Raw genomic sequence first — 16,096 nt, 5'->3', positions numbered from 1 at the left:
GATTTGGCAGAGAAGACACCAGCTTGCTTGCCCTCCTAGTCAACTCCTCAAAGAGATACCCAAGCCTCTCTTTCCCTATATCTTAAACATGCCGAACAAGAGCCTAGACACCCAGTCAAATTGCTATAATAAATTCCTCGTAATTCAATAAAACACTATATATCTCCAGTTTTAGTATTCTGCTGTTGTGCACCGGAAAAACAGCGATGGACGGGCGGTACTTGACTGCTCCTGACTTGTGATTTGAAAATTGAACCAAAGGACAAAGAGGTGAAGCGTCGATGAGGTGGGAGAGACACAGGGAGAAAATGAAAACAGCAGAATACACTTGTGTACCTCCTCCTCCTCCACTGCCACCATCGTCACGGCAGCAATAAATCTGTCAGAAGCCTCATCACCATCCCGAGGTACAGACTTGCACCCATAATGACCCATTTAAAGTAAATAGCTCTGATCACCCGCGCTGTAACCATTAGAACAGATATATAGCTACTGAGGTGTCACTGCATACCGAATGTTTGTAATATACATATTCATTGTATGGGGGTGCACTTTCAAACCACCTCCATTTAAAGACCATTTAAAAGTATATGGCTCCAGCTTTTAACTTAATTTTGACAAAGTGGCTTTATGCTTCAACATGGGAAAATGATGAGCTGAGAGTCCCTACATATAGATAAGCAGTGTTGAAGGAGACACAATGAATATGTTTAAAGGACAACAGGAATTCAACAGAAACTTAAAGGTCTTTGTCATTGCAAAGAAGATAAAAACTTAAAACTGTAATAAAAAAAAGAAAGAAACGACACCTGAACAAAGAAGCTAGTCATGGTAATGTAACGTTAGTGGTAAAATATCCAAAAACTTCCTGAAACATATCAATGGTAAATTACTAACATCATTTGTCCACCTATAGCATGTTAAGTGCACTTGTTGTGGTCTGCTTTTGGCCATTGCCTTTGTGTATAGATCTAGTTAATGACTTAATGTTAGACATGAAAGTGTAGGCATACTTTATGTCCATACATAGTGTTGTCCATTAGCATAATTCCATGCATTTTACATGGCTGACTATTGCATCTTTTAATGCTGGTCACATTCAATTGAAGGGAACCATAAAACAGAGCATTTGTTTTGATAAATTATTCTGTTGCAACACCACAGAGAGCTATTTCAAATGTGTATTAGCCACATGTAATGTCCAGGAATTAGTCCCAACATGATGTGTGGAGTGTGCATATTTTCCCCTTCTTCATTAGAAATGTGATCAATTATGCCAATGTAGCCTTTCAGTGATTATTAATTAATAAAGCAGCATAATTAAAATTCTGCTTTTAAAATGTTTTGTAGCCTATAGTACAGAAAAGCAGACATGCTCAAAGGTGGAAGCTCTGTGGCCCTGCCTGAGGCTGTATCTGTGGTGGCCCTCACACAGATGCTTCTATCACACTCTCATTCACAGCATTACTGCTTTAAACGCGACTACACAAACATGTCAGCGGATACTTTTACACAGAGACACTGGTCTATTGTGTGCACCTGCTGCCCAAAAATGGGAGCCAATGTTCACTTTTGCAAGACCTGCTGCATTAAAATTGAACGGGTAATATGACCTAAGAATATCTGTAATCACAAGTAATGTCTGACATTTCAAAGCAGCAGCTCTGACCAGATACAAGATCTCACTAATATGCAGTAAATAATGAATGAATGTTTATCCTCTCGTAGCCCTGCAGTAAAAACAACTCCAGCAAGACTCATCCGTCTTTAGACAGTTTCATGAAATTGCAAGAGCTGCACAGGGGGCACGACTACAGGCATTCCTATTGGACTGTTACATACACACAATACTGTAGAGGCAGATGAACTTTCAAAATGAGGCGAGTCATGACTTCTCAGCTTATGGCTTCAAGTATCCTCAACATTTCTGGCATGATTTAACACAGTCATGAGAACAAATTTTAATGTCTGCCTTTTTGTGTATTACTTGGCTACTTGGCTATGAAGATTAGATTTTCTTCATTCCTCAAACAGTGGTCACTAAACAAAAGTTAGCGGACATAATGCTACAGAGTACTAGACTGGACTTGGTCAGTTGGTTCATTTTGCACAGAACTCAGCTCTCAGTCCTAATTGATTGTATTGTGAACTTCATAAATATGGTGAGCACTTATGTTTTTCTTTATAAAATGTTTCACCAATATAGCGGCAAGATGGGAGTCAGGTAGCAGCATTATTAATGTTTAAAATTACCAGAGTATAACTTTGCATTGCTCTGCATATTCTTTTCATTACACTTGTTTCCTCAAGCATTCAGTCTGTACAATCTTACCTCTGGCTCAGATAATGAAGATTTACTGTATATTATGCAGATAGGGACCCACTTTCCTTTCAAAACATCCAATATAAACTTGGCTGGGCTCATTCGGTGTGTCAGGATACACACTCTGAATTAATGTAATAAAACCACACATGCGACCTTATAAAGGTTAATGAATATAAATATAAACAGTGGGATGTGAGCGAGATTTGCCGCATATAGGGAAAGGGGCTCAGGTAGTTTGTCTAGGGCAGGAGGTAGTTAGGGCCTGGTGCGGTGCCAAGCCAAACTCTTGAAGCATGCAGGGGCCTAATGCTCCCTCTCTGATGTGTGGCACTGAAAACCACAGGAGCACGGGTTGGGTCCACTAAAGCCCCATCACTCACTCACACCCGGCCCAATGCATGACTACAGGGAAGCAGAGGTGCGCACAAAGAACTATAGGCTGGAGACACGCTGGAGTAACCGCAGGACTTGAAGAATGGGGGGCAAAACGGCGGAAAAATAGAGCTACTATGTATTCAAGGTGTCTTAATGCATATTCCATTCATCTTTACCCCTCGGAAATCCCTCATCCCCGGTACGCTATCAGATCCCGGCTCTATCAGATGTGTGGACGATGGTGGAGCAGATCAAAGGTGTGGCTGTGGTTTATAAGTTGACTTGCCATCTCCACTCAGTTCATTTGTCTTAAACGACTGCTCATTCTTCTTGTCAGATAGGGGAGAGTCTATATATAGCTGTGATTAAGATGTCTGGAGCAATTCTCAAGTAAATAAGTGGCTTCTAAAGGCCTGGTATGTAGTAAGTACTTATGAAGTGTTTTGGATTAGCTGTTGTTTTTGGCTCAAGGTCTAGATAGGAATGCATGTTTTTGATCTAATCATGTAACACTTTTTGTAATTTGGCTTGCACTAAGTGTTTGTGGTTAGTTTAATGTACTAAATATCATGGCTGTCTGAAGTTTCACATGGTGGGAAATTACTTAGTATTGTTAGTGAGGTACTTTCAGAGACTCTTCACAAATGCTATGGTAAATGGTCATTTTTATGTAGTGATTTTCCAACTTCAAAGCACTTTGTATCAAGGAACCTATACGTACACATTCATAAACCAGTGTACGCAGACACTGGGGGCAAGATGGGTCAAGTTAAATCTTACTCAAGGACACAACGACAGCATTCATCTGTGGGAGATGAAATGGCACTGCTCCAAAGATGTTTATGTCGAGAGTGGGATTCAAACTGTCAACTTTCAGATCAGTGGGCGAATACTCTTCCAACTGAGCTACTGTCGCCAATGTGTAACAATTGTCTATAATTGTGATATATGACAAAAATCAATGAACCAAAATTCAGGTTATGGTACCTATTCTGAGCTATTCTGAATGGGCCTTGTCACTCAGTAGATATGGCATCTAGACTTAGATCTCTAGTTTAAGTCCGGATGGGCCTCTACAAAGGTAAAGGGCCAACAACTCTGGCCCATGCTTGGTTGTGTACAAAAATTGTTTCTTTAAAATGTTATATATACACTCAACCACTAGAAGTAGTTGGCACTTGGAGCCTAACCTAAAAGATAGCTCTGGTATTTATATTTTCAATGGTTAGCCTTTGAGTTAGGGGCCACCACTGACACTGGCTGAGCGAAACCTTTGCTTTTGCCTGCTTAGTATCATTTTGCCAAGTCCTTAGAGTCTTCTTGCAATCTCCAAGGCCCTTTCACCAGTTAAACACATCACAAATAGGCACACACACACACACACACACAGACACACACACACACGCTCAGATAAACTGCAGGCACGAGTCTCTTCCCTCCGCTGCATGATGTCACCGGCAAACACTCAATGTGGTGAACACACGGCCAAACAGCGAAACAATTTGTTTAATCATAAAGTGCATTTACATAAGGCAACGGCTGCATAAATGAATGCATAATTGAACAGGTTAATGCATAATGTAGCGCTCCCCCGGGACAATAAATAAAGTGCCTTTTGAAAACGTGTGAGACAGAAAAAGATAGAGAGCGAATGGGAGAGAGAGAGTATGGGGAACATTACCAAGTGTCAGACAAAACATGAAACGCGCACAACGAGACAATACGAAGGCCACCAAGGTAGAGAGGGGGGAGCCAGGAAGAAAGAGAAGGAAATATGGCAGCAAATAAATAAATAAAAAGGTGAAGTCTTGCTAAGAGGATTTCAGGACATGCTTCGTTTCTTTCCATAATCTGTCTATTAGCACCAAAGTATTTCCAGCTCTCATAAGCGCGCCGGGGATACTATTAGTGACAGGCTCACACCAAGGCAACTTCCTCCTGGGAATTCATCCTTCAGTCTCTTCCCTCTCTCGCTCCTATTCCCCATGTTAGCACTCATCATCATTTTTTATCTCTCCCCAATGTTTTTCATACACTAATGTTTCTTCTCTCTGGGCCCAGTGCGATTGACTTTGTTCCGACACACTTGGCTTGTCAAGCGAGCACACATATTAATAAGTGTATAATTTCTAATTAAGGGGCAGAGTGTGGTGCCATCAACAGATCAACACAGTCTTATGATTTGGGTTTGGCTACACTGTCATGGTACATCGCAATTTCGGCTCCCCGAGCGACACAAAAGATGACAAGTAAATGGAAGTCGGGGTCATGGGGTGAAATTAGCTCTGTAGCTTCTTAATACTTAGCTTTTTATCTGATTTGAAGTAGAGAAAGCCTTGCAAGATGTGAGCTGAAAAGCTGTGTTTTTAATTGCCAAAACTAAATAAGGTACAATGGAAAATCAATGGGTTACGTGACCACTGCTGTGCCGCAACCCAAACACTAATCAAGAAGACACGCAATCAAAGACTCCTGTTCGCACATTTACTGCACTGATAATGAGGAACTAAACACTTGGATTTGTTTTTTCTGCTCGATAATATGACTCATCTGTTGAAACGCATCGATGCAAATGGCTCAACACTCCACTTCCTCTTTAAATCGTTAGCCCAAAATCAGCGCCCATAATGAGAATAGAACAGTCATTAAAATGAAGCTAAAAATTGATGCTAATGTCTTCAAATTAAAAGTGTGGACCAAAGAGTTTTGGGGGAAAATGTTCCGGAGAAACTGTTGGCAAATCTAATTGCTGTGACTATTGGTTTGCTAAAACTGTAAAATAAACAAAAAGCAAAAACAGCAAAATAGCATGTTGTTTCTCATTTTGGGGCAGTTTATGCAACTTCTCCATTGCCAATTTCACGAACCATGAGAATACCACCTATGTACAGCTTTAGCATCCAACAACATAAAATATACACATTTGGCTAATGTTCCAGTACTAAATATCCCTGACCAAGTTTAAGATCTGTAGTTGTAATGCAGTTGCCCACTACTCTGGACAGTTTGCCTCATTATCACTAGTGAGTTGGGTCAAGTGCAGAAAACAGTTTACCCAAGGACAAAGTAGAAGTGCCATACACAAACTTTCATCGAGTTATTCTATCAACTTTACCACAATGAGCTTTTTTTTTCTTGCTTTAACAACAAATTATTACAAGCTTTTACATTTTATTCTAGTTGATGATGGATTCATGTTTGTCCTAGTACATAGATCAATGTCTATTCAGAGCCCAGTACAGTACAGTATTTCTTATACTGATTTCCTCTTCAGCGCCTGTTTACAATCACAGCAAAATAAAAGATAGAGAAAGTATCTTGTTAACTTTTACACCTATGTCCTTTACTATTTATTATGGTAATACTAAGCGATAGTGAGAGACGTGTCCTTGACATTTCAATCAGTGGTCCATCATGCCAATGCGTAAATATGTAAATATGTCCTCTCTGACAGCATATCAAGAGCTACTGTCTATTTCTACACAGATCATTCTTTTAAACTATAGCCACACACCTCAAACCAAAGTAAACACAACAAAGCGGCTGTCTTCATTAGAGCCCTGCTTGGCGAGGTTCATATTCAGATGTGTCAGTGCGTATTTGGTGATGGCGGTCCGCAGCACAAACATGGCGGGTGTACGTGGTTGTCAGGAGCGATCGGAGTCGTGAGGCCTTGAAGTGTCACACCTGATTATGGATACACCCCTCCTCTGTCTCCCATAGGCATGCTACTAATACTACAGAGAGAGAGAGTCACTGTATAGTCCATTTTGTTACTGGGAATTCATAGCAGATCACCCTGTGGCATCTTAAAAAAATACTAGTATGTTTGGTATGAAACAAGTACACTATGTAACTTTTCTGGTGAAGAGTCTCCCACCAGCTTGTCTCAATAGAGATATTGTTTAGCCTGGAATTTTCTACAGTTTGCCTTTACATGTATCTATATCCTTGGAGATAAGTGGGTGACACCATCGGGCAAAGTTACAGCTAAGATCTGCATGTTTTTTTAAGGCATTTTTGACCAACAACAATTACATCAACTTGAGTTAATCCCAAAATAGATTTATTTAATGCCAAACTGTCACATTCAAAGTACAGATAAGCAGGTAGCAAACTCTTCACCACAGAACTCCTTAAAATTCTTCATAGTGCTGATTTAATATAAATACTATAGGAGGTAGAAACTCTAAAATATAGCTGAACCTAGATATGCATTTTAAATCTTTCTACATTATTAGATTTTCAAGACTTAATTTATTTATCGCCAAACTTAACGTCCATAAAAACACAAAGGGCAACACAAAATGCTTAAATTTTCTAGAACAGTCACAGATTAGTCTTGGTTTTTCACGGTTTTTAGATTTCTTGTGAGCTTGTGCTTGGTCCTGGCAACATTTGCAACATAAAATGTTTTTGCACACAACTGAAACTCTAGTTTACATTTCCCATACATTTCCCTAAATACAGTATTGATTCATCTGATGCCAGTTATCGACTTTACATCGGCGCGTCATTGAGTTAGTCATACATTTTACCTTATTCACCTGCAGTGCCTTCTCTCAAAAGAACAGTGTTAGCGACAAGAAATAGGCCCAAAAACCACACTACCAGGGTGTGGGGTGTAGATTGGATAGGTGGAACAGACTAATGAAGGTCATAGGCAGTCATAGAGGGGCCTTCTTGGATTGAAATTTGGGCTCGCGGAGGCACGGGCCGCTATGATGAATATGATTATAGGTGTGCGGGCGTGTTTGACGGTAATGAATTCAGGAATATAGAAAGAGGATATAGGTCTTGGAGAGTGCTGAATTTCAAACAGGGGCCGGTCTACCTCTCTCCTCTGTCCAGGTTTTGTGTGCGTGTGTGTGTGTGTGTCTGCTGACTGATGGCTTTGTGCGTTCGTGGTGAGCAGGAGACGCTGTGCAGTAATTGATGTGGAAACTAACAGAGCTGTCCCGAGACGTCATTAGCTAAAAGGCAAATTTCATTATTTCTCTAATATGGGACAGGATGACTCTTTTTGATGTCTTTGCCTCACTCCACCTTTTACCCTTCTGCATGCTTGACTCCAATTCTTATTACACTGCTACGATGAATATTATTACTACAAAATAATTTACTACCTGGTTTAGTTCTAGTCAAGTACAGGTTTAGTCCTTGAGTCAAAGTGTCCAAAATGTCATTATATTTTGCAGCACTGGCTTAAAAGAATCACTGGACTCCTATGCTAATGCGCTTATGTGATCATTGTCATTCCTATTGACAGTTCCTACTCCTACAACCAACAGCAATACCGAGACTAAAGTGGTATTATTACAACTTAAAGATGATATTGTGCTTGTGTCTGTTATATAGTTATAATCTACGACACCCGTGGATCATTCTGTTATAATGTGGACATTTTAAATCGCAATATTCATCTACAATGACATAACAAAAGAAACAAATCCACTTCCTCGTTAGAAAACTGTGGTGCCATAATAAACATCATCACAACAAAGAGCCGTGAAGTTGTTGGCACCCTCGATGGACAGCTGCAGATCATATTTTTTTATAACCACACAACACCGCTAAATCCTACATGTATCATCAATTAAGAAAAATACAATCAAGAAACTAAGTGAGAACAGAGGTTGATCAGCAATACGGCACGATTAAACATGCACAAATGACTCCAAATATAACTCTGAGAGGAAATTATAAGCGAGAACAACTATAACACGGTTAAAAGCTTTGAAAAGTTGATTTTGCACAATAGATTTGCTTTAAACTATAGGCAAAAATACATATTTATTTTCAGTTTTTGAATAAAGGCACAACTTATCATATTAAACTGCTTCCATCACTTGCCCAGAAAATTGGAAGCTAGCCAAATTAGAAGCAACCTCTGCCAAAATCAATATCTCCAACTAGTCAAATCTATTAATTCCTTCCTTTTAAATTGTCTGATCCCGTCTTTCCTCTATTTTCTCTTGCTCATTTCATCCAATCCCATAGCCCCTCCCCAGTCTGAGGATCTCCTTATTCAGACCCGCTCTGCCTTTCAAGGTTGCCAAAAATGGTGTGATTTTCATTGGCTGAGTGATGCCTCACCTTTCACCTGCATACACCTTATCCACACCTTTTCTCTCTCTCTCTATCTATTTGTCTCTCTCTCTCAGTGTTTCCCTCTCTCTCTCTCAGTCTCTCTCTCTTTCCCTCTCCTCTAGGGCTTTGATGTGCGTTTTGAGTCGATGGCTAATCAGCTAGCATCAGGCCTAGCGCTCATTCCCCCTTCACACCAGGCCTATTAGGGAGCAGGCTTTCTGGAGCAGGCCGATAAGGACAATGTGCTCCTCTTTGGGCGACTCTCTGGTCCAAACCCAAATCTCACCCTCCCTTATTCGGCCCCTCTCTCCTGAGCTCTCCCTCTGTCCATCCGTCCTGCTTTTCATTTGGGCGACTCTTCTCACCTCTCAAAGTTTTCGCTCCAAATAGCCTCCTGCACCCATCCCATCTGAGCCATTGTGTCCATTACTCATTTGAACTTCTGGGAGCCCACAAACTTATATACTTCTATAAAGGTATACTATATGATTCAATAGACACCCTCCTAATAATCACAAAGCATTTCATTTACTGTAGTTCCTGACAAAAAAGTTATAATTATGATAAGGTTAAGGTTAAAGGCAATATTACACTATTTTCTGATCAATGTTATAATGTTGTTTCCTCATCAAAAACATACCCAGAGTTGTGTTTTCTTTGATTCACACACAAACCTTGCATATTTATGAGTTGTTCTCTCAAACAAAAAGCAGTCCATTCTTCCTTGTGATGTCATGTGGTAATACAGGATGTGCTCCACTGTGTTTTTAAACTCCATAATCCTTCACTAGAATCACTTGGATAATTTCTGCCCTGGAATTGCCACTGAATCGTGAAGAAACGGTAAAAGGTAGCTGTTAACTTGGAAACTACTGCTTCGTGACATCACAATTTGGATCAGAGCGTTAGACATGTAGACAGCCTAATAATGCAGGCTTACTCAAACATGTCTGAATGAAACAAAACACAACTCCAGGTTTTTGAGGAAGTAACAGCATTTCAACATGGCTAAAAGCTCACAAGAGTCAATTATGTGTAATATATCCTCAGGAGCAGTGGCCGCTGCAGCACCACACCCAGGACCCATCTCCGTGATCTTGTTGCTAGACTTGATCAGTACTACCTTAGTTGGAGGACTATTGTATACTATTGTATTTTGAGTTGATGGAGAAAACTGGAGTGCCCAAAGAAATTATCAGCACCATATTGTTGAGGTCCACAGTTAAAGCCCATGAATGTTAAACACACTGTAAATAATGTTACTTACTACTACTTATTTTGCATACAATTTACTTGCAGTGTTGCAAAACTGACTTTTTTCTTGTACTTTTAGGCAGTATGAAGAAGTTTGAATAAAAAAATCTGTACATTATTTTATATTCTTCATATTTTACAATAAGTCTATTGTAGAAAAGATACAAAAAGTACATTTTCTTGTCCTAAAATACATACTTGAGTGAAAGTATTACCTCCACCATCATCTTTCATATTCTCTTCTTTGTAACTTTTTTACAACCATCTTTCATTCAAGTGTTCAAATATCCCAACTACATTTTTCCTTTCCCCTAAAATTGTCTCGTAATCTCTTCTTCCCTCTAGGTTTTCTTTTTCAGAATGTACCATTTTTCCCATTTCCTCGCACCACTCTCTATATACCTTGGGGGAACACGCCATGTTTTTTGATAAATTAGTCTGGTGGTCCACTAACAGATGAGAGCACAGACACAGAATCTATCACATGACTCCTTCTGCTATCATTCATATGTGAGACAAGAGGCTACATTTATCCTGATTACAACAATGCAAAGAAACTTATTCAAGTTGGCAAGAAACTTGAATACTGTACATGCAAGAGTATTCCAGTAAATATTTTGACCTTAAAAAGCTTTTCTTAAAGGTGCAATAGGTAACTTCCACTACCTGTTTGACTCCATAGAGATTTATAGTTATAGTCTTACCAGGAATGTTCCACTGTACAGCATTAAACCTATCTATAAAGTAGGCAATGCCACTGGCCCAAATTACAGGTCAGATCTGTGAGAGGCGAGCCCACTCAAAGAAACAAAGCATGTCTTTCACTGTATTTTTAATAAATAAAAATACCTGTACTTAATTAAATGCAAGATGGTTAAGTATAATGCCATGCTGTGGGACATTTCTGGCAAGGCAATAACAACTGCTTGGAGAGAAGCAGGTGGTAGACTCTCCACCTTTAACTTTACCAACTGCAATTTTAAAAACATTAACAGTAAAATATTAATAAAAAACATAAAAATATCCAAGATGGATAGTTTCTCATTCTCCCCAATGGAACAATAATTACAACAAGTCTTTGGAGTTGTACTGTGAGACCTTTCACATTAAATAAATTATGATCAAGATTCGGTAAGCATGAAATTCCTACTTTGAAAGCTAATGGCCTTTTATAATAACCAGCTACTATGCACTTTTGTGTTTATGTCATTGAAAGTCCAAGTGCACCTTTACTTCTACATGAATACCACTGGAACTGCTCCATTCATTAAACTCACTCATGTCAGGGCTAATGGTGCCATGCTAATCTACGGCACTCCAATGCATTTCTGAGTCTTAAGCTAATTTGACTCCACTTAAACAACATAAAAGCCTCTTATGCTAATGAATATAAGCTTTTCAAATACATTTCTTTAACTAAATATTTCTACTGTAGATGGAAGCTGTAATATTTGGGTTCAGGGTTCGTTATTGACAAAGCAAGATCGTTGAGTCTTCATCCTGCCCCTCTATTCAGAGACGGACCGCGATTATCATCCAACTTACCTGGACTTACAATGGCGCTGTTCATTTATCGCTGCTGCTGGTGCCTTCAGGGCCTGGAGGAAACGGGGAAGTCAGCTGAGCCCTATACAGAGAAACAGGATGAATGGCCTGTACACAAGATGGTTTCCTATGAGACTCGAGTTTGGAGCCTTGGGTCAAACTACAAGTTGTTATTTCTGATTTTATTTTAAGACGAGACTCTGCAGGTGACTTCGAAAACATTTAAAAGTTATTGTGATATTGTGAAACTTTCTGTTACACAGTTAAGAATATTTAAGGGAAATCAAATAAATATAAATTGTCAGTAGAACATGTGAAAATACTGAACAAATATTTTTAAAAAGTCAAAAGTCCAGTCAAATGAAGTTCATGAGGCTGGCAGTTATAAGAGGGCATTTGGAGCCAAGTTCCATTTTAGGAATATGAATTTATTTACGGACAAAATAGTGAAATAAAAACACCAGCTTCATGTACAGGGTTAATACAAACATTTTAAGATCAAAATGACGAGGCTCGTGGCAACAGTTAAAGAGTATTTCAATGTAAAGTGAACTGAAGCCAGAGTTGATGGAGCTGGAAGCACCCCATTGTCATTTCCTATTTGGAATGTATTGGTTAGTGGGTTAGGTATTTATATATACAGTCTATAAGTGAGCCAAATTTTACAGTATATAGTATAAAGTGTAAAAGTTGAAAATATGGTGTTTGTATTGATGGTGGTATTTGGAGGTGAGAAATTCATTTTGAGAATATTTTTTCAATCTATTCCTGCACGTCGAGTAAATATTGTAAAAGGAAATACAGTCTGTTTATTTTAGAATGAAGGCTTTTACATTTATAGGGCAAACTGTTGAAAAATCTCACAATTCAAAAAGTCTTCACCTGTAGAGTATATCACTTAAAGTTTCTTGATGGAATTTCATCTGGATAAGGCACTAAAACCACTTGCTAAGTTTAGAAAAAGATTAAGTTTTGGGTTAAGAAAATGTTTTACCAAGTCACGACTAGAGCCTTTTACTCTGAAAAGGCAGAAAACCTTGAAGGCAAACAGTGCCCACATGCCCACTTATCACCAGCACTGTCCTACCTATTTTTATGAGATCCCTCCGAGGTTGACTCTCCTCCACTTTTCTTCTCCTACACTTAGGCGTAACATTTTACACTATCAATAACTGCGCTCCTAGTACACGCACACTGGCTGTACGATATAGGGACATTAAAGCATTATGAGAAATACATAAGTAACATGTAAATATAGAAAACCACATTTGAGTTTAGGCTCTTAAATGCTCTGTATGACTAAATAGCACTTGCACTGAGAACGCAAAGCTAGTTATTGGCAAAAACAGTTGTGTAAATGGAATATAAATGTATATTACCATCGGCATGTATTCATGAATATAGATTTTTAGCATAGCCATATGTTGACAATATTGATATGGTTGTCAATTATGAATCATGCACTAAAATAGAGATAGAAGTGAATATTACAGCTCATTAATGTAAAGAAGCAAGTAGCAGGCCTGACTTAGACAACCATTCACTCTCACATACATACGCTAGTCTAGTAAGGGCACAATTCATTCACCAATTCTGTGCATGTTTTTGATAATTAGAAAGAAATCAATGTATGAAAGCCTTCAGTAACTTGGACATTCAGACTTGGGGATTGATTGGGGACTGCTACCACTTTTTCTTAAAGCGCAAATACATATATATATTTTTTTTCATTATTACTTTGTTTGGTGGGATAATATGTGTGGTAAATATTTATCATAGTTTTGCTTTAGTCAATAGGCAGTTTTGTAAGAAATGTTGAGGAAAAACTTTAAAAAAATCAAAAGGTAGCAATTACGAGTTCTGGATGTAATCAATACACTATCCAATATATTACAAGATATAAAAAGCAACATTATAAAGGTTTGAAGTCTATATTTTTATTTGCCAAATAATAACTTGTGTAAAGTAGACAGTCTTTGGCCCTTTGAAGATTACAAACTGGCTATGAAATTACACATGTTACTTCTGCTGTCCATGTCCAACCAGGAAGCAAAATTATACAGTAAACTTCACCAAATTTGCAAAACTAGAGAAAGCTAGTTAGGGAAGCAAAATTCTTGTAATTATCATTATTTAAAATATTATTATTTTATAATTATTATTTTGACTATACGTTTTACTGAAATGAGAAGTCCAATCTTGCCTATGCACTTTAAACTCATAAATGCATATAACTTTAGAACAGTGTTTCCCTACAACAAAAGGCCATTATACTTACTGTCATACCCTAATGATAAATATGTTTTGCTTAACACTTTAGGTTGCAGCTTATACATTCTATATATAAATTACAGAGAAGAAAGCGCACTATGGATTCAACACATGAGTAAAGGCACATTTAGGATATGTTTCTTGTATAATGATATAAGCTACATTACACAATATATTTCACCCATTGTGTAGAAGAATGCGTGGGGGAATGAGTGCTCCCACTGTGACATTTTGTTATTCTGAAAATCAATCTTCTAGCTTAAATTTAACTCCACAATCTTAATGTCAGCCCTGTTCATACAGTAGCCTTACGCACTATAAAAAGTAAGCCTATAACAAAATGTCTTTCAGAAACCGCAACATTGTGAATACCTGTCGTTTTTTACAGTGACCTAACTTTGAAAGGTGACACACTGCCAGCGCCTGTCACTTGTGTTTCCTCTGCACCCGCCTCGCCTGTCCTGTCATTTTCAGTCGTGCTTTGACAGATCTGCCTCTGCCACTAAAAGTCATTGGAAACTCGGGCTGGACCAAGGTAAAGCTTTTATTTAAGTGACAAAGGAGCCATTCGAGGTGTTGCATATACAGTGTGTAGGGCTGTCAGAGTATGCAGGCCTTGTGTGTGTGTGTTCTGTTCTGAGGCAAAGTGGTGAAGTGAAAGAATGAGAGGCCAGAGTCAATATCTTTGCACAATGATTGAAGGCCAAAGGAGGAAACAGTAAATTATTTTCAAACTACACAAAAAAGGACAGTTGTGCTATTAAATCTATGTTTGCGGTGTAGGGTTATAAGATTAAGGGCTGTGAAGGCAAAATACTCAAAATGAGGTGTAATGATGATGATTAGTAGTAACTGAACACATAGTACTGTAGTCATTAGTAGTTTCTTAATAGTAAAAGTAGTTTTAGGCGTAGTACTGCCTTCAAACTAAAGTTGTGCCAGTTGAGTAAATCATTCATAGTTACATTTATTTATTGATTACTTTCAGTTGATTCACCCTCAGAGGATGTTAAAAATGAGCAGTAAAAAAAGCATGTATTAGACAACCAAACATACAACACATAGCCAAGCAGCTCTGAACAAAGATGAGCTCTGAGGTCAATAAGCACAGCACCCAATAAAAAGACATTATAGCTACCTTATCACATAGAATTGAAATTTAAAAGCTGAATTGCAATATGAATAAAATATTTCAAATACCTACTTATTTCTGAATAGGAAACAATATAGCAACAGCCTGAAGGCACTAAAGTAAACCCACTTTTTAAAAATATAACTCTGTGAGCTAAGAATCACATGTACTTTTTATGATATTTTCAGCTTTGAATTCTGCAAAAAAATCCAATGAAATTTCTTTTGTGTCCCAGCTACTACAAATCTGAGCATTTATAGTAACCCGACTAAACATTAGACCAACATAGCAGCCAGGAAACAATACAAGCAACCCAATTATTTGTATGTGAAAATCAAGTTCAAATCCTGGCTGGTAAACACAGTTTGTCTCTATCCATAATTTGGGATAAAAAGGAAAATACTGAGTGGCAATATTCCGCTGGTTTACCACAGCTTTCCAAAGGACCACACATGGGCAAACTACCACACACATGCTCATTTGATGAAATTAGGTTATGGGGAAGGCGCCTGGTATTCTTTGCTTATTCCGCCTTTGTGTGGAGAATAGCTGCATGGTGTGGAAATTAAGAGTCGCTAGGTGCTTATGTGTGTTTGTGCGCGGTTGACTAATCCCTCCGCAAGAGCTGAAACGAGTTAAAAACACATCAAAGGGAAGCTTAACCTCTGTGAAACCTCACCGGGTTTTCAAGAACAACAAATGATCATTCTCCTCATTGTTTCCAGGGGGACTCTTTTCACCACCGCGCCGCTGACTTTTCCCTCAGTCCTGGGAGTTTTCAAAAAGCCTGTGGTTTCGTTTTTAATGACTGTGCGCGTGTGTGTGTATTTGTGGAGGAATATAAATGTACAATTGTGTGTGTGAGAGTGTGAGTGGGATTTCACATAAAAAGAATGGTATTTTTTTGAGTCTGACACGGCAAATGAGGAAAACTAAGCTAACAAGGACATGCAGTTGGGCTCAAAATCATTAAAACGTACGTGACCGACTATACGACTGGTATGTATATATACAGAGGCAGCGGAGGATAAAAAGTGGGTTTTGTATTCAAAGACAGGTGGGGGTGCGGGGGACAGGTGGAGCGAGGATGAGGAGGAAGCCAA

Source organism: Boleophthalmus pectinirostris, unplaced genomic scaffold (assembly GCF_026225935.1).
Source record: "Boleophthalmus pectinirostris isolate CB_2022bp ecotype Guang Dong unplaced genomic scaffold, ASM2622593v1 HiC_scaffold_15, whole genome shotgun sequence".
Lineage (NCBI taxonomy): Eukaryota > Metazoa > Chordata > Actinopteri > Gobiiformes > Gobiidae > Boleophthalmus > Boleophthalmus pectinirostris.
Note: the sequence above shows the minus strand (reverse complement) of the source record.